The sequence below is a fragment of the Triturus cristatus genome, chromosome 5_2 (genome assembly GCF_964204655.1).
Source record: "Triturus cristatus chromosome 5_2, aTriCri1.1, whole genome shotgun sequence".
Taxonomy (NCBI): domain Eukaryota; kingdom Metazoa; phylum Chordata; class Amphibia; order Caudata; family Salamandridae; genus Triturus; species Triturus cristatus.
Genome location: NC_140588.1, coordinates 551,789,092 through 551,813,134, shown reverse-complemented (window position 1 = coordinate 551,813,134; position 24,043 = coordinate 551,789,092). Strand labels below are relative to the sequence as shown.

The 24,043-nt window shown below is 33.3% G+C and overlaps 14 non-coding genes across 14 annotated transcripts; 9 read left to right on the top strand and 5 right to left on the bottom strand.

The window, feature by feature from the left end:
- Nucleotides 1–170: 170 nt before the first annotated feature.
- TRNAQ-UUG (transfer RNA glutamine (anticodon UUG)) lies at nt 171–242 on the bottom strand. Its single transcript has one exon. It is a non-coding gene; the product is annotated as a tRNA-Gln (tRNA).
- Nucleotides 243–1,790: 1,548 nt separating this feature from the next.
- On the top strand, nt 1,791–1,862 carry TRNAQ-CUG (transfer RNA glutamine (anticodon CUG)). The gene has a single exon. It is a non-coding gene; the product is annotated as a tRNA-Gln (tRNA).
- Nucleotides 1,863–4,307: 2,445 nt separating this feature from the next.
- TRNAQ-CUG (transfer RNA glutamine (anticodon CUG)) lies at nt 4,308–4,379 on the top strand. Its single transcript has one exon. It is a non-coding gene; the product is annotated as a tRNA-Gln (tRNA).
- An 825-nt stretch (nt 4,380–5,204) lies between these two features.
- On the bottom strand, nt 5,205–5,276 carry TRNAQ-UUG (transfer RNA glutamine (anticodon UUG)). The gene has a single exon. It is a non-coding gene; the product is annotated as a tRNA-Gln (tRNA).
- A 1,548-nt stretch (nt 5,277–6,824) lies between these two features.
- On the top strand, nt 6,825–6,896 carry TRNAQ-CUG (transfer RNA glutamine (anticodon CUG)). Its single transcript has one exon. It is a non-coding gene; the product is annotated as a tRNA-Gln (tRNA).
- A 2,445-nt stretch (nt 6,897–9,341) lies between these two features.
- TRNAQ-CUG (transfer RNA glutamine (anticodon CUG)) lies at nt 9,342–9,413 on the top strand. The gene has a single exon. It is a non-coding gene; the product is annotated as a tRNA-Gln (tRNA).
- Nucleotides 9,414–10,238: 825 nt separating this feature from the next.
- TRNAQ-UUG (transfer RNA glutamine (anticodon UUG)) lies at nt 10,239–10,310 on the bottom strand. Its single transcript has one exon. It is a non-coding gene; the product is annotated as a tRNA-Gln (tRNA).
- A 1,548-nt stretch (nt 10,311–11,858) lies between these two features.
- Nucleotides 11,859–11,930, top strand: TRNAQ-CUG (transfer RNA glutamine (anticodon CUG)). Its single transcript has one exon. It is a non-coding gene; the product is annotated as a tRNA-Gln (tRNA).
- A 2,445-nt stretch (nt 11,931–14,375) lies between these two features.
- Nucleotides 14,376–14,447, top strand: TRNAQ-CUG (transfer RNA glutamine (anticodon CUG)). The gene has a single exon. It is a non-coding gene; the product is annotated as a tRNA-Gln (tRNA).
- A 2,445-nt stretch (nt 14,448–16,892) lies between these two features.
- Nucleotides 16,893–16,964, top strand: TRNAQ-CUG (transfer RNA glutamine (anticodon CUG)). Its single transcript has one exon. It is a non-coding gene; the product is annotated as a tRNA-Gln (tRNA).
- Nucleotides 16,965–19,408: 2,444 nt separating this feature from the next.
- TRNAQ-CUG (transfer RNA glutamine (anticodon CUG)) lies at nt 19,409–19,480 on the top strand. Its single transcript has one exon. It is a non-coding gene; the product is annotated as a tRNA-Gln (tRNA).
- Nucleotides 19,481–20,305: 825 nt separating this feature from the next.
- On the bottom strand, nt 20,306–20,377 carry TRNAQ-UUG (transfer RNA glutamine (anticodon UUG)). The gene has a single exon. It is a non-coding gene; the product is annotated as a tRNA-Gln (tRNA).
- A 1,548-nt stretch (nt 20,378–21,925) lies between these two features.
- TRNAQ-CUG (transfer RNA glutamine (anticodon CUG)) lies at nt 21,926–21,997 on the top strand. The gene has a single exon. It is a non-coding gene; the product is annotated as a tRNA-Gln (tRNA).
- Nucleotides 21,998–22,822: 825 nt separating this feature from the next.
- On the bottom strand, nt 22,823–22,894 carry TRNAQ-UUG (transfer RNA glutamine (anticodon UUG)). Its single transcript has one exon. It is a non-coding gene; the product is annotated as a tRNA-Gln (tRNA).
- Nucleotides 22,895–24,043: the final 1,149 nt, after the last annotated feature.

The window sequence follows — 24,043 nt, the reverse complement described above, 5'->3', positions numbered from 1 at the left end:
ATTATTTTGAGCCATTTAGTTTCCAGGTATTGTAAAATTTCTATTATTTGCTCACATCTAATAAACTTTTAGAGTATAATCAATAAATTAATTGTTCACCCTACCGGTATTAGATATGTGATATTAATGAATACACTTGAAAGAAAATGATTTGGTCAAGAGTCATAAAATGGTCCCACCGAGATTTGAACTCGGATCATTGGATTCAAAGTCCAAAGTGCTAACCATTACACCATGGAACCTCCCATGTGAAAGGAGCATAAACTGCTGCAGGAATGTGGAAATGTCAAAGTTTTTAATATTCTACTGTCAAAGAGAAACTGTATTGGATTGCTTTCCTATTCTGGTAAACTTTTGCATATTGAACTATGTTGGGGAAGGATGTTGCCCAAAAGACTCAAATAACGTTATAACTCTGTTGAACAGTGGTTTTTATGTGAGATAATATTTTTCAATGAAAGATAAGTTGCCCCCTGAGGCAAATCTCTTCTGTCAAAATGGAAAGCTCACCCTGGTACGGGAGGGTGGATGGTGTCATGGTTAGCACTCTGGACTCTGAAAACAGGGATCTGAGTACAAATTTCAGTGGGACTTATCTGAACTTTACAATTTTCTTTTCCATTCAGTTCTTAGAAGTTTTATTTGGAACAACATCACATTTACTTATAAACATGTAAAAATCAACCTGTACATATGTATCTCTGTATATATAGCTATATGTCTCTGTATATTTATAGGAAAATATAAACATATAGATTATAAAAATAAATATAATTAGTGGAGGTGAAAATCATGAACAGTTGTTGCCTCTCAGCATTTGAAACATGAGTTTCTACTTCTTTCTCTTTTATATGTCCTGAAATTGAGATAGTCACTTTTTACTCAGTATTGATCCAACAATACAGTTTATGTATATAAAGCATATCATATGATTTGTGAACAATGTTCAAAAATTAGAATTTGATCAGTACCTGTGATGCCTCCGACCAAAATCTTATATTTTACGATTGGAGATCAACTGTTGTAAATCAGCATGAAAAACATTTTCTTTTCACGATTTCCATACTAATATAAAACAACATTTTTACTAGCTGAATGAGATCATCATTTGGGTTCCTCTATGTTTGATTGAAGAAAACTTCTCATTCACAATGTGCTATTTTCGCCTTATCAATAGCGGGAAAGCTTAAAAAAGTGATGCTGTGAATCACCCATCTGAAATGCGTTTGAGAAAATCAGAATATGATTTTATAATGGCTAACTACTTTGTGAAGAAATTTGATGTCAAAGTATTTTAAAGTTTGTATTGATGTAACTTGTTCAAGCTGATGGACATTTTGAAAGCATTCAATAATTGACTATTTCAACCTACTGGTGTTGGATTTGAGCTATCAATGAACAAAGATGAAGAAATGGAAAAGCTCAAGAGTAATAAAAAAAGTCCCTCCAAGGTTTCAAATCGGATCATTGGATGCAAAGTCCAAATTGCCAACCATTGCTCTATGGAGCCACCCATGCAGGAGACAGAGACATTGCTTCAGTAGTCTGGAAATGTAGACTGTTTTATTATGCTACAGGCAAAGATGAACAGTGTGATATAACTTTTATATTCAGATAAACATTTGAATATTTAACACTTTTATAGAGAATATAGCTGAAAAGAATCAAATCACATTAAAGCTCTATCCACTATGACCATTCAAATGAGATATCTTTTTATCAATGTAAGAGAAGGCCATCACTGATGCGCTCTGTTTTGTCTCAATGGAAAAGTCACTCTTGTGTGAGAGGGTTCCATGGTGTAATGGTTAGCACTCTGGACTCTGAATCCAGCGATCCGAGTTCAAATCTCGGTGGGACCTACTACAATTATGAGGTTCACTGTTTAACTCATTTTTTAGAATTTGGTCTAGAAAAAACATAATATCAATGTTTTATACTGATGCGTATGAACGCATAAGTATGTATAGATGCATACATAGCTTTATCCATCTAGATAGCTGTTAGACAATATGAACATATCAATTATTCATTAACATAAATATTGAAGCTGAACCTAGAAACTATTCTTTCACATCCACATTGTAAACATGAGTTTATTTTCCTTTCTCATCTATATGGCCAGTAATGAGATAGTTCATTTTTGCTGATTTCTTAGCTGACAACATGCTGGACTTACACAGTGCATTTCATTGTGAATGTCTTTAAAAGTGAATTTCAGATTCACACCTTTGACATGTCTTTCAAAAGATTCAACTTTTTTGGTTGTGGATTTACTGTTGAAAATCAGTGTGTAAAATCTTTGTACGTCTGAATTTCAAGATTATTATTCAGACTGCACATCTTCGGTCCCCGTAATACAAAGTTTGACTCCTCAAGTTTTGTTTTAATGAATGCTTTGCAATGAAAAAGTTCCTTGTTCGCCTTAACAATAACAGTAAGATTTTAAAAAGTAATGTCTTGCATCAGGCCCCTGTGATGAGTTTGAGAAACCAGAGTGAGTTTGTAAAATCTCTCATTATTTTTAGCCATTTAGTTTCCAGGTATTGTAAAATTTCTATTATTTGCTCACATCTAATAAACTTTTAGAGTATAATCAATAAATTAATTGTTCACCCTACCGGTATTAGATATGTGATATTAATGAATACACTTGAAAGAAAATGATTTGGTCAAGAGTCATAAAATGGTCCCACCGAGATTTGAACTTGGATCATTGGATTCAAAGACCAAAGTGCTAACCATTACACCATGGAACCTCCCATGTGAAAGGAGCATAAACTGCTGCAGGAATGTGGAAATGTCAAAGTTTTTAATATTCTACTGTCAAAGAGAAACTGTATTGGATTGCTTTCCTATTCTGGTAAACTTTTGCATATTGAACTATGTTGGGGAAGGATGTTGCCCAAAAGACTCAAATAACGTTATAACTCTGTTGAACAGTGGTTTTTATGTGAGATAATATTTTTCAATGAAAGATAAGTTGCCCCCTGAGGCAAATCTCTTCTGTCAAAATGGAAAGCTCACCCTGGTACGGGAGGGTGGATGGTGTCATGGTTAGCACTCTGGACTCTGAAAACAGGGATCTGAGTACAAATTTCAGTGGGACTTATCTGAACTTTACAATTTTCTTTTCCATTCAGTTCTTAGAAGTTTTATTTGGAACAACATCACATTTACTTATAAACATGTAAAAATCAACCTGTACATATGTATCTCTGTATATATAGCTATATGTCTCTGTATATTTATAGGAAAATATAAACATATAGATTATAAAAATAAATATAATTAGTGGAGGTGAAAATCATGAACAGTTGTTGCCTCTCAGCATTTGAAACATGAGTTTCTACTTCTTTCTCTTTTATATGTCCTGAAATTGAGATAGTCACTTTTTACTCAGTATTGATCCAACAATACAGTTTATGTATATAAAGCATATCATATGATTTTTGAACAATGTTCAAAAATTAGAATTTGATCAGTACCTGTGATGCCTCCGACCAAAAGCTTATATTTTACGATTGGAGATCAACTGTTGTAAATCAGCATGAAAAACATTTTCTTTTCACGATTTCCATACTAATATAAAACAACATTTTTACTAGCTGAATGAGATCATCATTTGGGTTCCTCTATGTTTGATTGAAGAAAACTTCTCATTCAAAATGTGCTATTTTCGCCTTATCAATAGCGGGAAAGCTTAAAAAAGTGATGATGTGAATCACCCATCTGAAATGCGTTTGAGAAAATCAGAATATGATTTTATAATGGCTAACTACTTTGTGAAGAAATTTGATGTCAAAGTATTTTAAAGTTTGTATTGATGTAACTTGTTCAAGCTGATGGACATTTTGAAAGCATTCACTAATTGACTATTTCAACCTACTGGTGTTGGATTTGAGCTATCAATGAACAAAGATGAAGAAATGGAAAAGCTCAAGAGTAATAAAAAAAGTCCCTCCAAGGTTTCAAATCGGATCATTGGATGCAAAGTCCAAATTGCCAACCATTGCTCTATGGAGCCACCCATGCAGGAGACAGAGACATTGCTTCAGTAGTCTGGAAATGTAGACTGTTTTATTATGCTACAGGCAAAGATGAACAGTGTGATATAACTTTTATATTCAGATAAACATTTGAATATTTAACACTTTTATAGAGAATATAGCTGAAAAGAATCAAATCACATTAAAGCTCTATCCACTATGACCATTCAAATGAGATATCTTTTTATCAATATAAGAGAAGGCCATCACTGATGCGCTCTCTTTTGTCTCAATGGAAACGTCACTCTTGTGTGAGAGGGTTCCATGGTGTAATGGTTAGCACTCTGGACTCTGAATCCAGCAATCCGAGTTCAAATCTCGGTGGGACCTACTACAATTATGAGATTCACTGTTTAACTCATTTTTTAGAATTTGGTCTAGAAAAAACATAATATCAATGTTTTATACTGATGCGTATGAACGCATAAGTATGTATAGATGCATACATAGCTTTATCCGTCTAGATAGCTGTTAGACAATATGAACATATCAATTATTCATTAACATAAATATTGAAGCTGAACCTAGAAACTGTTCTTTCACATCCACATTGTAAACATGAGTTTATTTTCCTTTCTCATCTATATGGCCAGTAATGAGATAGTTCATTTTTGCTGATTTCTTAGCTGACAACATGCTGGACTTACACAGTGCATTTCATTGTGAATGTCTTTAAAAGTGAATTTCAGATTCACACCTTTGACATGTCTTTCAAAAGATTCAACTTTTTTGGTTGTGGATTTACTGTTGAAAATCAGTGTGTAAAATCTTTGTACGTCTGAATTTCAAGATTATTATTCAAACTGCACATCTTCGGTCCCCGTAATACAAAGTTTGACTCCTCAAGTTTTGTTTTAATGAATGCTTTGCAATGAAAAAGTTCCTTGTTCGCCTTAACAATAACAGTAAGATTTTAAAAAGTAATGTCTTGCATCAGGCCCCTGTGATGAGTTTGAGAAACCAGAGTGAGTTTGTAAAATCTCTCATTATTTTGAGCCATTTAGTTTCCAGGTATTGTAAAATTTCTATTATTTGCTCACATCTAATAAACTTTTAGAGTATAATCAATAAATTAATTGTTCACCCTACCGGTATTAGATATGTGATATTAATGAATACACTTGAAAGAAAATGATTTGGTCAAGAGTCATAAAATGGTCCCACCGAGATTTGAACTCGGATCATTGGATTCAAAGTCCAAAGTGCTAACCATTACACCATGGAACCTCCCATGTGAAAGGAGCATAAACTGCTGCAGGAATGTGGAAATGTCAAAGTTTTTAATATTCTACTGTCAAAGAGAAACTGTATTGGATTGCTTTCCTATTCTGGTAAACTTTTGCATATTGAACTATGTTGGGGAAGGATGTTGCCCAAAAGACTCAAATAACGTTATAACTCTGTTGAACAGTGGTTTTTATGTGAGATAATATTTTTCAATGAAAGATAAGTTGCCCCCTGAGGCAAATCTCTTCTGTCAAAATGGAAAGCTCACCCTGGTACGGGAGGGTGGATGGTGTCATGGTTAGCACTCTGGACTCTGAAAACAGGGATCTGAGTACAAATTTCAGTGGGACTTATCTGAACTTTACAATTTTCTTTTCCATTCAGTTCTTAGAAGTTTTATTTGGAACAACATCACATTTACTTATAAACATGTAAAAATCAACCTGTACATATGTATCTCTGTATATATAGCTATATGTCTCTGTATATTTATAGGAAAATATAAACATATAGATTATAAAAATAAATATAATTAGTGGAGGTGAAAATCATGAACAGTTGTTGCCTCTCAGCATTTGAAACATGAGTTTCTACTTCTTTCTCTTTTATATGTCCTGAAATTGAGATAGTCACTTTTTACTCAGTATTGATCCAACAATACAGTTTATGTATATAAAGCATATCATATGATTTGTGAACAATGTTCAAAAATTAGAATTTGATCAGTACCTGTGATGCCTCCGACCAAAAGCTTATATTTTACGATTGGAGATCAACTGTTGTAAATCAGCATGAAAAACATTTTCTTTTCACGATTTCCATACTAATATAAAACAACATTTTTACTAGCTGAATGAGATCATCATTTGGGTTCCTCTATGTTTGATTGAAGAAAACTTCTCATTCAAAATGTGCTATTTTCGCCTTATCAATAGCGGGAAAGCTTAAAAAAGTGATGCTGTGAATCACCCATCTGAAATGCGTTTGAGAAAATCAGAATATGATTTTATAATGGCTAACTACTTTGTGAAGAAATTTGATGTCAAAGTATTTTAAAGTTTGTATTGATGTAACTTGTTCAAGCTGATGGACATTTTGAAAGCATTCAATAATTGACTATTTCAACCTACTGGTGTTGGATTTGAGCTATCAATGAACAAAGATGAAGAAATGGAAAAGCTCAAGAGTAATAAAAAAAGTCCCTCCAAGGTTTCAAATCGGATCATTGGATGCAAAGTCCAAATTGCCAACCATTGCTCTATGGAGCCACCCATGCAGGAGACAGAGACATTGCTTCAGTAGTCTGGAAATGTAGACTGTTTTATTATGCTACAGGCAAAGATGAACAGTGTGATATAACTTTTATATTCAGATAAACATTTGAATATTTAACACTTTTATAGAGAATATAGCTGAAAAGAATCAAATCACATTAAAGCTCTATCCACTATGACCATTCAAATGAGATATCTTTTTATCAATATAAGAGAAGGCCATCACTGATGCGCTCTCTTTTGTCTCAATGGAAAAGTCACTCTTGTGTGAGAGGGTTCCATGGTGTAATGGTTAGCACTCTGGACTCTGAATCCAGCAATCCGAGTTCAAATCTCGGTGGGACCTACTACAATTATGAGATTCACTGTTTAACTCATTTTTTAGAATTTGGTCTAGAAAAAACATAATATCAATGTTTTATACTGATGCGTATGAACGCATAAGTATGTATAGATGCATACATAGCTTTATCCGTCTAGATAGCTGTTAGACAATATGAACATATCAATTATTCATTAACATAAATATTGAAGCTGAACCTAGAAACTGTTCTTTCACATCCACATTGTAAACATGAGTTTATTTTCCTTTCTCATCTATATGGCCAGTAATGAGATAGTTCATTTTTGCTGATTTCTTAGCTGACAACATGCTGGACTTACACAGTGCATTTCATTGTGAATGTCTTTAAAAGTGAATTTCAGATTCACACCTTTGACATGTCTTTCAAAATATTCAACTTTTTTGGTTGTGGATTTACTGTTGAAAATCAGTGTGTAAAATCTTTGTACGTCTGAATTTCAAGATTATTATTCAAACTGCACATCTTCGGTCCCCGTAATACAAAGTTTGACTCCTCAAGTTTTGTTTTAATGAATGCTTTGCAATGAAAAAGTTCCTTGTTCGCCTTAACAATAACAGTAAGATTTTAAAAAGTAATGTCTTGCATCAGGCCCCTGTGATGAGTTTGAGAAACCAGAGTGAGTTTGTAAAATCTCTCATTATTTTGAGCCATTTAGTTTCCAGGTATTGTAAAATTTCTATTATTTGCTCACATCTAATAAACTTTTAGAGTATAATCAATAAATTAATTGTTCACCCTACCGGTATTAGATATGTGATATTAATGAATACACTTGAAAGAAAATGATTTGGTCAAGAGTCATAAAATGGTCCCACCGAGATCTGAACTCGGATCATTGGATTCAAAGTCCAAAGTGCTAACCATTACACCATGGAACCTCCCATGTGAAAGGAGCATAAACTGCTGCAGGAATGTGGAAATGTCAAAGTTTTTAATATTCTACTGTCAAAGAGAAACTGTATTGGATTGCTTTCCTATTCTGGTAAACTTTTGCATATTGAACTATGTTGGGGAAGGATGTTGCCCAAAAGACTCAAATAACGTTATAACTCTGTTGAACAGTGGTTTTTATGTGAGATAATATTTTTCAATGAAAGATAAGTTGCCCCCTGAGGCAAATCTCTTCTGTCAAAATGGAAAGCTCACCCTGGTACGGGAGGGTGGATGGTGTCATGGTTAGCACTCTGGACTCTGAAAACAGGGATCTGAGTACAAATTTCAGTGGGACTTATCTGAACTTTACAATTTTCTTTTCCATTCAGTTCTTAGAAGTTTTATTTGGAACAACATCACATTTACTTATAAACATGTAAAAATCAACCTGTACATATGTATCTCTGTATATATAGCTATATGTCTCTGTATATTTATAGGAAAATATAAACATATAGATTATAAAAATAAATATAATTAGTGGAGGTGAAAATCATGAACAGTTGTTGCCTCTCAGCATTTGAAACATGAGTTTCTACTTCTTTCTCTTTTATATGTCCTGAAATTGAGATAGTCACTTTTTACTCAGTATTGATCCAACAATACAGTTTATGTATATAAAGCATATCATATGATTTTTGAACAATGTTCAAAAATTAGAATTTGATCAGTACCTGTGATGCCTCCGACCAAAAGCTTATATTTTACGATTGGAGATCAACTGTTGTAAATCAGCATGAAAAACATTTTCTTTTCACGATTTCCATACTAATATAAAACAACATTTTTACTAGCTGAATGAGATCATCATTTGGGTTCCTCTATGTTTGATTGAAGAAAACTTCTCATTCAAAATGTGCTATTTTCGCCTTATCAATAGCGGGAAAGCTTAAAAAAGTGATGATGTGAATCACCCATCTGAAATGCGTTTGAGAAAATCAGAATATGATTTTATAATGGCTAACTACTTTGTGAAGAAATTTGATGTCAAAGTATTTTAAAGTTTGTATTGATGTAACTTGTTCAAGCTGATGGACATTTTGAAAGCATTCACTAATTGACTATTTCAACCTACTGGTGTTGGATTTGAGCTATCAATGAACAAAGATGAAGAAATGGAAAAGCTCAAGAGTAATAAAAAAAGTCCCTCCAAGGTTTCAAATCGGATCATTGGATGCAAAGTCCAAATTGCCAACCATTGCTCTATGGAGCCACCCATGCAGGAGACAGAGACATTGCTTCAGTAGTCTGGAAATGTAGACTGTTTTATTATGCTACAGGCAAAGATGAACAGTGTGATATAACTTTTATATTCAGATAAACATTTGAATATTTAACACTTTTATAGAGAATATAGCTGAAAAGAATCAAATCACATTAAAGCTCTATCCACTATGACCATTCAAATGAGATATCTTTTTATCAATATAAGAGAAGGCCATCACTGATGCGCTCTCTTTTGTCTCAATGGAAACGTCACTCTTGTGTGAGAGGGTTCCATGGTGTAATGGTTAGCACTCTGGACTCTGAATCCAGCAATCCGAGTTCAAATCTCGGTGGGACCTACTACAATTATGAGATTCACTGTTTAACTCATTTTTTAGAATTTGGTCTAGAAAAAACATAATATCAATGTTTTATACTGATGCGTATGAACGCATAAGTATGTATAGATGCATACATAGCTTTATCCGTCTAGATAGCTGTTAGACAATATGAACATATCAATTATTCATTAACATAAATATTGAAGCTGAACCTAGAAACTGTTCTTTCACATCCACATTGTAAACATGAGTTTATTTTCCTTTCTCATCTATATGGCCAGTAATGAGATAGTTCATTTTTGCTGATTTCTTAGCTGACAACATGCTGGACTTACACAGTGCATTTCATTGTGAATGTCTTTAAAAGTGAATTTCAGATTCACACCTTTGACATGTCTTTCAAAAGATTCAACTTTTTTGGTTGTGGATTTACTGTTGAAAATCAGTGTGTAAAATCTTTGTACGTCTGAATTTCAATATTATTATTCAAACTGCACATCTTCGGTCCCCGTAATACAAAGTTTGACTCCTCAAGTTTTGTTTTAATGAATGCTTTGCAATGAAAAAGTTCCTTGTTCGCCTTAACAATAACAGTAAGATTTTAAAAAGTAATGTCTTGCATCAGGCCCCTGTGATGAGTTTGAGAAACCAGAGTGAGTTTGTAAAATCTCTCATTATTTTGAGCCATTTAGTTTCCAGGTATTGTAAAATTTCTATTATTTGCTCACATCTAATAAACTTTTAGAGTATAATCAATAAATTAATTGTTCACCCTACCGGTATTAGATATGTGATATTAATGAATACACTTGAAAGAAAATGATTTGGTCAAGAGTCATAAAATGGTCCCACCGAGATTTGAACTCGGATCATTGGATTCAAAGTCCAAAGTGCTAACCATTACACCATGGAACCTCCCATGTGAAAGGAGCATAAACTGCTGCAGGAATGTGGAAATGTCAAAGTTTTTAATATTCTACTGTCAAAGAGAAACTGTATTGGATTGCTTTCCTATTCTGGTAAACTTTTGCATATTGAACTATGTTGGGGAAGGATGTTGCCCAAAAGACTCAAATAACGTTATAACTCTGTTGAACAGTGGTTTTTATGTGAGATAATATTTTTCAATGAAAGATAAGTTGCCCCCTGAGGCAAATCTCTTCTGTCAAAATGGAAAGCTCACCCTGGTACGGGAGGGTGGATGGTGTCATGGTTAGCACTCTGGACTCTGAAAACAGGGATCTGAGTACAAATTTCAGTGGGACTTATCTGAACTTTACAATTTTCTTTTCCATTCAGTTCTTAGAAGTTTTATTTGGAACAACATCACATTTACTTATAAACATGTAAAAATCAACCTGTACATATGTATCTCTGTATATATAGCTATATGTCTCTGTATATTTATAGGAAAATATAAACATATAGATTATAAAAATAAATATAATTAGTGGAGGTGAAAATCATGAACAGTTGTTGCCTCTCAGCATTTGAAACATGAGTTTCTACTTCTTTCTCTTTTATATGTCCTGAAATTGAGATAGTCACTTTTTACTCAGTATTGATCCAACAATACAGTTTATGTATATAAAGCATATCATATGATTTGTGAACAATGTTCAAAAATTAGAATTTGATCAGTACCTGTGATGCCTCCGACCAAAATCTTATATTTTACGATTGGAGATCAACTGTTGTAAATCAGCATGAAAAACATTTTCTTTTCACGATTTCCATACTAATATAAAACAACATTTTTACTAGCTGAATGAGATCATCATTTGGGTTCCTCTATGTTTGATTGAAGAAAACTTCTCATTCACAATGTGCTATTTTCGCCTTATCAATAGCGGGAAAGCTTAAAAAAGTGATGCTGTGAATCACCCATCTGAAATGCGTTTGAGAAAATCAGAATATGATTTTATAATGGCTAACTACTTTGTGAAGAAATTTGATGTCAAAGTATTTTAAAGTTTGTATTGATGTAACTTGTTCAAGCTGATGGACATTTTGAAAGCATTCAATAATTGACTATTTCAACCTACTGGTGTTGGATTTGAGCTATCAATGAACAAAGATGAAGAAATGGAAAAGCTCAAGAGTAATAAAAAAAGTCCCTCCAAGGTTTCAAATCGGATCATTGGATGCAAAGTCCAAATTGCCAACCATTGCTCTATGGAGCCACCCATGCAGGAGACAGAGACATTGCTTCAGTAGTCTGGAAATGTAGACTGTTTTATTATGCTACAGGCAAAGATGAACAGTGTGATATAACTTTTATATTCAGATAAACATTTGAATATTTAACACTTTTATAGAGAATATAGCTGAAAAGAATCAAATCACATTAAAGCTCTATCCACTATGACCATTCAAATGAGATATCTTTTTATCAATGTAAGAGAAGGCCATCACTGATGCGCTCTGTTTTGTCTCAATGGAAAAGTCACTCTTGTGTGAGAGGGTTCCATGGTGTAATGGTTAGCACTCTGGACTCTGAATCCAGCGATCCGAGTTCAAATCTCGGTGGGACCTACTACAATTATGAGGTTCACTGTTTAACTCATTTTTTAGAATTTGGTCTAGAAAAAACATAATATCAATGTTTTATACTGATGCGTATGAACGCATAAGTATGTATAGATGCATACATAGCTTTATCCATCTAGATAGCTGTTAGACAATATGAACATATCAATTATTCATTAACATAAATATTGAAGCTGAACCTAGAAACTATTCTTTCACATCCACATTGTAAACATGAGTTTATTTTCCTTTCTCATCTATATGGCCAGTAATGAGATAGTTCATTTTTGCTGATTTCTTAGCTGACAACATGCTGGACTTACACAGTGCATTTCATTGTGAATGTCTTTAAAAGTGAATTTCAGATTCACACCTTTGACATGTCTTTCAAAAGATTCAACTTTTTTGGTTGTGGATTTACTGTTGAAAATCAGTGTGTAAAATCTTTGTACGTCTGAATTTCAAGATTATTATTCAGACTGCACATCTTCGGTCCCCGTAATACAAAGTTTGACTCCTCAAGTTTTGTTTTAATGAATGCTTTGCAATGAAAAAGTTCCTTGTTCGCCTTAACAATAACAGTAAGATTTTAAAAAGTAATGTCTTGCATCAGGCCCCTGTGATGAGTTTGAGAAACCAGAGTGAGTTTGTAAAATCTCTCATTATTTTTAGCCATTTAGTTTCCAGGTATTGTAAAATTTCTATTATTTGCTCACATCTAATAAACTTTTAGAGTATAATCAATAAATTAATTGTTCACCCTACCGGTATTAGATATGTGATATTAATGAATACACTTGAAAGAAAATGATTTGGTCAAGAGTCATAAAATGGTCCCACCGAGATTTGAACTTGGATCATTGGATTCAAAGTCCAAAGTGCTAACCATTACACCATGGAACCTCCCATGTGAAAGGAGCATAAACTGCTGCAGGAATGTGGAAATGTCAAAGTTTTTAATATTCTACTGTCAAAGAGAAACTGTATTGGATTGCTTTCCTATTCTGGTAAACTTTTGCATATTGAACTATGTTGGGGAAGGATGTTGCCCAAAAGACTCAAATAACGTTATAACTCTGTTGAACAGTGGTTTTTATGTGAGATAATATTTTTCAATGAAAGATAAGTTGCCCCCTGAGGCAAATCTCTTCTGTCAAAATGGAAAGCTCACCCTGGTACGGGAGGGTGGATGGTGTCATGGTTAGCACTCTGGACTCTGAAAACAGGGATCTGAGTACAAATTTCAGTGGGACTTATCTGAACTTTACAATTTTCTTTTCCATTCAGTTCTTAGAAGTTTTATTTGGAACAACATCACATTTACTTATAAACATGTAAAAATCAACCTGTACATATGTATCTCTGTATATATAGCTATATGTCTCTGTATATTTATAGGAAAATATAAACATATAGATTATAAAAATAAATATAATTAGTGGAGGTGAAAATCATGAACAGTTGTTGCCTCTCAGCATTTGAAACATGAGTTTCTACTTCTTTCTCTTTTATATGTCCTGAAATTGAGATAGTCACTTTTTACTCAGTATTGATCCAACAATACAGTTTATGTATATAAAGCATATCATATGATTTGTGAACAATGTTCAAAAATTAGAATTTGATCAGTACCTGTGATGCCTCCGACCAAAATCTTATATTTTACGATTGGAGATCAACTGTTGTAAATCAGCATGAAAAACATTTTCTTTTCACGATTTCCATACTAATATAAAACAACATTTTTACTAGCTGAATGAGATCATCATTTGGGTTCCTCTATGTTTGATTGAAGAAAACTTCTCATTCAAAATGTGCTATTTTCGCCTTATCAATAGCGGGAAAGCTTAAAAAAGTGATGATGTGAATCACCCATCTGAAATGCGTTTGAGAAAATCAGAATATGATTTTATAATGGCTAACTACTTTGTGAAGAAATTTGATGTCAAAGTATTTTAAAGTTTGTATTGATGTAACTTGTTCAAGCTGACGGACATTTTGAAAGCATTCAATAATTGACTATTTCAACCTACTGGTGTTGGATTTGAGCTATCAATGAACAAAGATGAAGAAATGGAAAAGCTCAAGAGTAATAAAAAAAGTCCCTCCAAGGTTTCAAATCGGATCATTGGATGCAAAGTCCAAATTGCCAACCATTGCTCTATGGAGCCACCCATGCAGGAGACAGAGACATTGCTTCAGTAGTCTGGAAATGTAGACTGTTTTATTATGCTACAGGCAAAGATGAACAGTGTGATATAACTTTTATATTCAGATAAACATTTGAATATTTAACACTTTTATAGAGAATATAGCTGAAAAGAATCAAATCACATTAAAGCTCTATCCACTATGACCATTCAAATGAGATATCTTTTTATCAATATAAGAGAAGGCCATCACTGATGCGCTCTCTTTTGTCTCAATGGAAAAGTCACTCTTGTGTGAGAGGGTTCCATGGTGTAATGGTTAGCACTCTGGACTCTGAATCCAGCGATCCGAGTTCAAATCTCGGTGGGACCTACTACAATTATGAGATTCACTGTTTAACTCATTTTTTAGAATTTGGTCTAGAAAAAACATAATATCAATGTTTTATACTGATGCGTATGAACGCATAAGTATGTATAGATGCATACATAGCTTTATCCGTCTAGATAGCTGTTAGACAATATGAACATATCAATTATTCATTAACATAAATATTGAAGCTGAACCTAGAAACTATTCTTTCACATCCACATTGTAAACATGAGTTTATTTTCCTTTCTCATCTATATGGCCAGTAATGAGATAGTTCATTTTTGCTGATTTCTTAGCTGACAACATGCTGGACTTACACAGTGCATTTCATTGTGAATGTCTTTAAAAGTGAATTTCAGATTCACACCTTTGACATGTCTTTCAAAAGATTCAACTTTTTTGGTTGTGGATTTACTGTTGAAAATCAGTGTGTAAAATCTTTGTACGTCTGAATTTCAAGATTATTATTCAGACTGCACATCTTCGGTCCCCGTAATACAAAGTTTGACTCCTCAAGTTTTGTTTTAATGAATGCTTTGCAATGAAAAAGTTCCTTGTTCGCCTTAACAATAACAGTAAGATTTTAAAAAGTAATGTCTTGCATCAGGCCCCTGTGATGAGTTTGAGAAACCAGAGTGAGTTTGTAAAATCTCTCATTATTTTTAGCCATTTAGTTTCCAGGTATTGTAAAATTTCTATTATTTGCTCACATCTAATAAACTTTTAGAGTATAATCAATAAATTAATTGTTCACCCTACCGGTATTAGATATGTGATATTAATGAATACACTTGAAAGAAAATGATTTGGTCAAGAGTCATAAAATGGTCCCACCGAGATTTGAACTTGGATCATTGGATTCAAAGTCCAAAGTGCTAACCATTACACCATGGAACCTCCCATGTGAAAGGAGCATAAACTGCTGCAGGAATGTGGAAATGTCAAAGTTTTTAATATTCTACTGTCAAAGAGAAACTGTATTGGATTGCTTTCCTATTCTGGTAAACTTTTGCATATTGAACTATGTTGGGGAAGGATGTTGCCCAAAAGACTCAAATAACGTTATAACTCTGTTGAACAGTGGTTTTTATGTGAGATAATATTTTTCAATGAAAGATAAGTTGCCCCCTGAGGCAAATCTCTTCTGTCAAAATGGAAAGCTCACCCTGGTACGGGAGGGTGGATGGTGTCATGGTTAGCACTCTGGACTCTGAAAACAGGGATCTGAGTACAAATTTCAGTGGGACTTATCTGAACTTTACAATTTTCTTTTCCATTCAGTTCTTAGAAGTTTTATTTGGAACAACATCACATTTACTTATAAACAAGTAAAAATCAACCTGTACATATGTATCTCTGTATATATAGCTATATGTCTCTGTATATTTATAGGAAAATATAAACATATAGATTATAAAAATAAATATAATTAGTGGAGGTGAAAATCATGAACAGTTGTTGCCTCTCAGCATTTGAAACATGAGTTTCTACTTCTTTCTCTCTTATATGTCCTGAAATTGAGATAGTCACTTTTTACTCAGTATTGATCCAACAATACAGTTTATGTATATAAAGCATATCATATGATTTGTGAACAATGTTCAAAAATTAGAATTTGATCAGTACCTGTGATGCCTCCGACCAAAAGCTTATATTTTACGATTGGAGATCAACTGTTGTAAATCAGCATGAAAAACATTTTCTTTTCACGATTTCCATACTAATATAAAACAACATTTTTACTAGCTGAATGAGATCATCATTTGGGTTCCTCTATGTTTGATTGAAGAAAACTTCTCATTCAAAATGTGCTATTTTCGCCTTATCAATAGCGGGAAAGCTTAAAAAAGTGATGCTGTGAATCACCCATCTGAAATGCGTTTGAGAAAATCAGAATATGATTTTATAATGGATAACTACTTTGTGAAGAAATTTGATGTCAAAGTATTTTAAAGTTTGTATTGATGTAACTTGTTCAAGCTGATGGACATTTTGAAAGCATTCAATAATTGACTATTTCAACCTACTGGTGTTGGATTTGAGCTATCAATGAACAAAGATGAAGAAATGGAAAAGCTCAAGAGTAATAAAAAAAGTCCCTCCAAGGTTTCAAATCGGATCATTGGATGCAAAGTCCAAATTGCCAACCATTGCTCTATGGAGCCACCCATGCAGGAGACAGAGACATTGCTTCAGTAGTCTGGAAATGTAGACTGTTTTATTATGCTACAGGCAAAGATGAACAGTGTGATATAACTTTTATATTCAGATAAACATTTGAATATTTAACACTTTTATAGAGAATATAGCTGAAAAGAATCAAATCACATTAAAGCTCTATCCACTATGACCATTCAAATGAGATATCTTTTTATCAATGTAAGAGAAGGCCATCACTGATGCGCTCTCTTTTGTCTCAATGGAAAAGTCACTCTTGTGTGAGAGGGTTCCATGGTGTAATGGTTAGCACTCTGGACTCTGAATCCAGCGATCCGAGTTCAAATCTCGGTGGGACCTACTACAATTATGAGATTCACTGTTTAACTCATTTTTTAGAATTTGGTCTAGAAAAAACATAATATCAATGTTTTATACTGATGCGTATGAACGCATAAGTATGTATAGATGCATACATAGCTTTATCCGTCTAGATAGCTGTTAGACAATATGAACATATCAATTATTCATTAACATAAATATTGAAGCTGAACCTAGAAACTATTCTTTCACATCCACATTGTAAACATGAGTTTATTTTCCTTTCTCATCTATATGGCCAGTAATGAGATAGTTCATTTTTGCTGATTTCTTAGCTGACAACATGCTGGACTTACACAGTGCATTTCATTGTGAATGTCTTTAAAAGTGAATTTCAGATTCACACCTTTGACATGTCTTTCAAAAGATTCAACTTTTTTGGTTGTGGATTTACTGTTGAAAATCAGTGTGTAAAATCTTTGTACGTCTGAATTTCAAGATTATTATTCAGACTGCACATCTTCGGTCCCCGTAATACAAAGTTTGACTCCTCAAGTTTTGTTTTAATGAATGCTTTGCAATGAAAAAGTTCCTTGTTCGCCTTAACAATAACAGTAAGATTTTAAAAAGTAATGTCTTGCATCAGGCCCCTGTGATGAGTTTGAGAAACCAGAGTGAGTTTGTAAAATCTCTCATTATTTTTAGCCATTTAGTTTCCAGGTATTGTAAAATTTCTATTATTTGCTCACATCTAATAAACTTTTAGAGTATAATCAATAAATTAATTGTTCACCCTACCGGTATTAGATATGTGATATTAATGAATACACTTGAAAGAAAATGATTTGGTCAAGAGTCATAAAATGGTCCCACCGAGATTTGAACTTGGATCATTGGATTCAAAGTCCAAAGTGCTAACCATTACACCATGGAACCTCCCATGTGAAAGGAGCATAAACTGCTGCAGGAATGTGGAAATGTCAAAGTTTTTAATATTCTACTGTCAAAGAGAAACTGTATTGGATTGCTTTCCTATTCTGGTAAACTTTTGCATATTGAACTATGTTGGGGAAGGATGTTGCCCAAAAGACTCAAATAACGTTATAACTCTGTTGAACAGTGGTTTTTATGTGAGATAATATTTTTCAATGAAAGATAAGTTGCCCCCTGAGGCAAATCTCTTCTGTCAAAATGGAAAGCTCACCCTGGTACGGGAGGGTGGATGGTGTCATGGTTAGCACTCTGGACTCTGAAAACAGGGATCTGAGTACAAATTTCAGTGGGACTTATCTGAACTTTACAATTTTCTTTTCCATTCAGTTCTTAGAATTTTATTTGGAACAACATCACATTTACTTATAAACATGTAAAAATCAACCTGTACATATGTATCTCTGTATATATAGCTATATGTCTCTGTATATTTATAGGAAAATATAAACATATAGATTATAAAAATAAATATAATTAGTGGAGGTGAAAATCATGAACAGTTGTTGCCTCTCAGCATTTGAAACATGAGTTTCTACTTCTTTCTCTCTTATATGTCCTGAAATTGAGATAGTCACTTTTTACTCAGTATTGATCCAACAATACAGTTTATGTATATAAAGCATATCATATGATTTGTGAACAATGTTCAAAAATTAGAATTTGATCAGTACCTGTGATGCCTCCGACCAAAAGCTTATATTTTACGATTGGAGATCAACTGTTGTAAATCAGCATGAAAAACATTTTCTTTTCACGATTTCCATACTAATATAAAACAACATTTTTACTAGCTGAATGAGATCATCATTTGGGTTCCTCTATGTTTGATTGAAGAAAACTTCTCATTCAAAATGTGCTATTTTCGCCTTATCAATAGCGGGAAAGCTTAAAAAAGTGATGCTGTGAATCACCCATCTGAAATGCGTTTGAGAAAATCAGAATATGATTTTATAATGGATAACTACTTTGTGAAGAAATTTGATGTCAAAGTATTTTAAAGTTTGTATTGATGTAACTTGTTCAAGCTGATGGACATTTTGAAAGCATTCAATAATTGACTATTTCAACCTACTGGTGTTGGATTTGAGCTATCAATGAACAAAGATGAAGAAATGGAAAAGCTCAAGAGAAATAAAAAAAGTCCCTCCAAGGTTTCAAATCGGATCATTGGCTGCAAAGTCCAAATTGCCAACCATTGCTCTATGGAGCCACCCATGCAGGAGACAGAGACATTGCTTCAGTAGTCTGGAAATGTAGACTGTTTTATTATGCTACAGGCAAAGATGAACATTGTGATATAACTTTTATATTCAGATAAACATTTGAATATTTAACACTTTTATAGAGAATATAGCTGAAAAGAATCAAATCACATTAAAGCTCTATCCACTATGACCATTCAAATGAGATATCTTTTTATCAATATAAGAGAAGGCCATCACTGATGCGCTCTCTTTTGTCTCAATGGAAAAGTCACTCTTGTGTGAGAGGGTTCCATGGTGTAATGGTTAGCACTCTGGACTCTGAATCCAGCGATCCGAGTTCAAATCTCGGTGGGACCTACTACAATTATGAGATTCACTGTTTAACTCATTTTTTAGAATTTGGTCTAGAAAAAACATAATATCAATGTTTTATACTGATGCGTATGAACGCATAAGTATGTATAGATGCATACATAGCTTTATCCGTCTAGATAGCTGTTAGACAATATGAACATATCAATTATTCATTAACATAAATATTGAAGCTGAACCTAGAAACTGTTCTTTCACATCCACATTGTAAAAATGAGTTTATTTTCCTTTCTCATCTATATGGCCAGTAATGAGATAGTTCATTTTTGCTGATTTCTTAGCTGACAACATGCTGGACTTACACAGTGCATTTCATTGTGAATGTCTTTAAAAGTGAATTTCAGATTCACACCTTTGACATGTCTTTCAAAAGATTCAACTTTTTTGGTTGTGGATTTACTGTTGAAAATCAGTGTGTAAAATCTTTGTACGTCTGAATTTCAAGATTATTATTCAAACTGCACATCTTCGGTCCCCGTAATACAAAGTTTGACTCCTCAAGTTTTGTTTTAATGAATGCTTTGCAATGAAAAAGTTCCTTGTTCGCCTTAACAATAACAGTAAGATTTTAAAAAGTAATGTCTTGCATCAGGCCCCTGTGATGAGTTTGAGAAACCAGAGTGAGTTTGTAAAATCTCTCATTATTTTGAGCCATTTAGTTTCCAGGTATGGTAAAATTTCTATTATTTGCTCATATCTAATAAACTTTTAGAGTATAATCAATAAATTAATTGTTCACCCTACCGGTATTAGATATGTGATATTAATGAATACACTTGAAAGAAAATGATTTGGTCAAGAGTCATAAAATGGTCCCACCGAGATTTGAACTCGGATCATTGGATTCAAAGTCCAAAGTGCTAACCATTACACCATGGAACCTCCCATGTGAAAGGAGCATAAACTGCTGCAGGAATGTGGAAATGTCAAAGTTTTTAATATTCTACTGTCAAAGAGAAACTGTATTGGATTGCTTTCCTATTCTGGTAAACTTTTGCATATTGAACTATGTTGGGGAAGGATGTTGCCCAAAAGACTCAAATAACGTTATAACTCTGTTGAACAGTGGTTTTTATGTGAGATAATATTTTTCAATGAAAGATAAGTTGCCCCCTGAGGCAAATCTCTTCTGTCAAAATGGAAATCTCACCCTGGTACGGGAGGGTGGATGGTGTCATGGTTAGCACTCTGGACTCTGAAAACAGGGATCTGAGTACAAATTTCAGTGGGACTTATCTGAACTTTACAATTTTCTTTTCCATTCAGTTCTTAGAAGTTTTATTTGGAACAACATCACATTTACTTATAAACATGTAAAAATCAACCTGTACATATGTATCTCTGTATATATAGCTATATGTCTCTGTATATTTATAGGAACATATAAACATATAGATTATAAAAATAAATATAATTAGTGGAGGTGAAAATCATGAACAGTTGTTGCCTCTCAGCATTTGAAACATGAGTTTCTACTTCTTTCTCTCTTATATGTCCTGAAATTGAGATAGTCACTTTTTACTCAGTATTGATCCAACAATACAGTTTATGTATATAAAGCATATCATATGATTTGTGAACAATGTTCAAAAATTAGAATTTGATCAGTACCTGTGATGCCTCCGACCAAAAGCTTATATTTTACGATTGGAGATCAACTGTTGTAAATCAGCATGAAAAACATTTTCTTTTCACGATTTCCATACTAATATAAAACAACATTTTTACTAGCTGAATGAGATCATCATTTGGGTTCCTCTATGTTTGATTGAAGAAAACTTCTCATTCAAAATGTGCTATTTTCACCTTATCAATAGCGGGAAAGCTTAAAAAAGTGATGCTGTGAATCACCCATCTGAAATGCGTTTGAGAAAATCAGAATATGATTTTATAATGGATAACTACTTTGTGAAGAAATTTGATGTCAAAGTATTTTAAAGTTTGTATTGATGTAACTTGTTCAAGCTGATGGACATTTTGAAAGCATTCAATAATTGACTATTTCAACCTACTGGTGTTGGATTTGAGCTATCAATGAACAAAGATGAAGAAATGGAAAAGCTCAAGAGAAATAAAAAAAGTCCCTCCAAGGTTTCAAATCGGATCATTGGCTGCAAAGTCCAAATTGCCAACCATTGCTCTATGGAGCCACCCATGCAGGAGACAGAGACATTGCTTCAGTAGTCTGGAAATGTAGACTGTTTTATTATGCTACAGGCAAAGATGAACATTGTGATATAACTTTTATATTCAGATAAACATTTGAATATTTAACACTTTTATAGAGAATATAGCTGAAAAGAATCAAATCACATTAAAGCTCTATCCACTATGACCATTCAAATGAGATATCTTTTTATCAATATAAGAGAAGGCCATCACTGATGCGCTCTCTTTTGTCTCAATGGAAAAGTCACTCTTGTGTGAGAGGGTTCCATGGTGTAATGGTTAGCACTCTGGACTCTGAATCCAGCGATCCGAGTTCAAATCTCGGTGGGACCTACTACAATTATGAGATTCACTGTTTAACTCATTTTTTAGAATTTGGTCTAGAAAAAACATAATATCAATGTTTTATACTGATGCGTATGAACGCATAAGTATGTATAGATGCATACATAGCTTTATCCGTCTAGATAGCTGTTAGACAATATGAACATATCAATTATTCATTAACATAAATATTGAAGCTGAACCTAGAAACTGTTCTTTCACATCCACATTGTAAACATGAGTTTATTTTCCTTTCTCATCTATATGGCCAGTAATGAGATAGTTCATTTTTGCTGATTTCTTAGCTGACAACATGCTGGACTTACACAGTGCATTTCATTGTGAATGTCTTTAAAAGTGAATTTCAGATTCACACCTTTGACATGTCTTTCAAAAGATTCAACTTTTTTGGTTGTGGATTTACTGTTGAAAATCAGTGTGTAAAATCTTTGTACGTCTGAATTTCAAGATTATTATTCAAACTGCACATCTTCGGTCCCCGTAATACAAAGTTTGACTCCTCCAGTTTTGTTTTAATGAATGCTTTGCAATGAAAAAGTTCCTTGTTCGCCTTAACAATAACAGTAAGATTTTAAAAAGTAATGTCTTGCATCAGGCCCCTGTGATGAGTTTGAGAAACCAGAGTGAGTTTGTAAAATCTCTCATTATTTTGAGCCATTTAGTTTCCAGGTATGGTAACATTTCTATTATTTGCTCACATCTAATAAACTTTTAGAGTATAATGAATAAATTAATTGTTCACCCTACCGGTATTAGATATGTGATATTAATGAATACACTTGAAAGAAAATGATTTGGTCAAGAGTCATAAAATGGTCCCACCGAGATTTGAACTCGGATCATTGGATTCAAAGTCCAAAGTGCTAACCATTACACCATGGAACCTCCCATGTGAAAGGAGCATAAACTGCTGCAGGAATGTGGAAATGTCAAAGTTTTTAATATTCTACTGTCAAAGAGAAACTGTATTGGATTGCTTTCCTATTCTGGTAAACTTTTGCATATTGAACTATGTTGGGGAAGGATGTTGCCCAAAAGACTCAAATAACGTTATAACTCTGTTGAACAGTGGTTTTTATGTGAGATAATATTTTTCAATGAAAGATAAGTTGCCCCCTGAGGCAAATCTCTTCTGTCAAAATGGAAAGCTCACCCTGGTACGGGAGGGTGGATGGTGTCATGGTTAGCACTCTGGACTCTGAAAACAGGGATCTGAGTACAAATTTCAGTGGGACTTATCTGAACTTTACAATTTTCTTTTCCATTCAGTTCTTAGAAGTTTTATTTGGAACAACATCACATTTACTTATAAACATGTAAAAATCAACCTGTACATATGTATCTCTGTATATATAGCTATATGTCTCTGTATATTTATAGGAAAATATAAACATATAGATTATAAAAATAAATATAATTAGTGGAGGTGAAAATCATGAACAGTTGTTGCCTCTCAGCATTTGAAACATGAGTTTCTACTTCTTTCTCTTTTATATGTCCTGAAATTGAGATAGTCACTTTTTACTCAGTATTGATCCAACAATACAGTTTATGTATATAAAGCATATCATATGATTTGTGAACAATGTTCAAAAATTAGAATTTGATCAGTACCTGTGATGCCTCCGACCAAAAGCTTATATTTTACGATTGGAGATCAACTGTTGTAAATCAGCATGAAAAACATTTTCTTTTCACGATTTCCATACTAATATAAAACAACATTTTTACTAGCTGAATGAGATCATCATTTGGGTTCCTCTATGTTTGATTGAAGAAAACTTCTCATTCAAAATGTGCTATTTTCGCCTTATCAATAGCGGGAAAGCTTAAAAAAGTGATGCTGTGAATCACCCATCTGAAATGCGTTTGAGAAAATCAGAATATGATTTTATAATGGCTAACTACTTTGTGAAGAAATTTGATGTCAAAGTATTTTAAAGTTTGTATTGATGTAACTTGTTCAAGCTGATGGACATTTTGAAAGCATTCAATAATTGACTATTTCAACCTACTGGTGTTGGATTTGAGCTA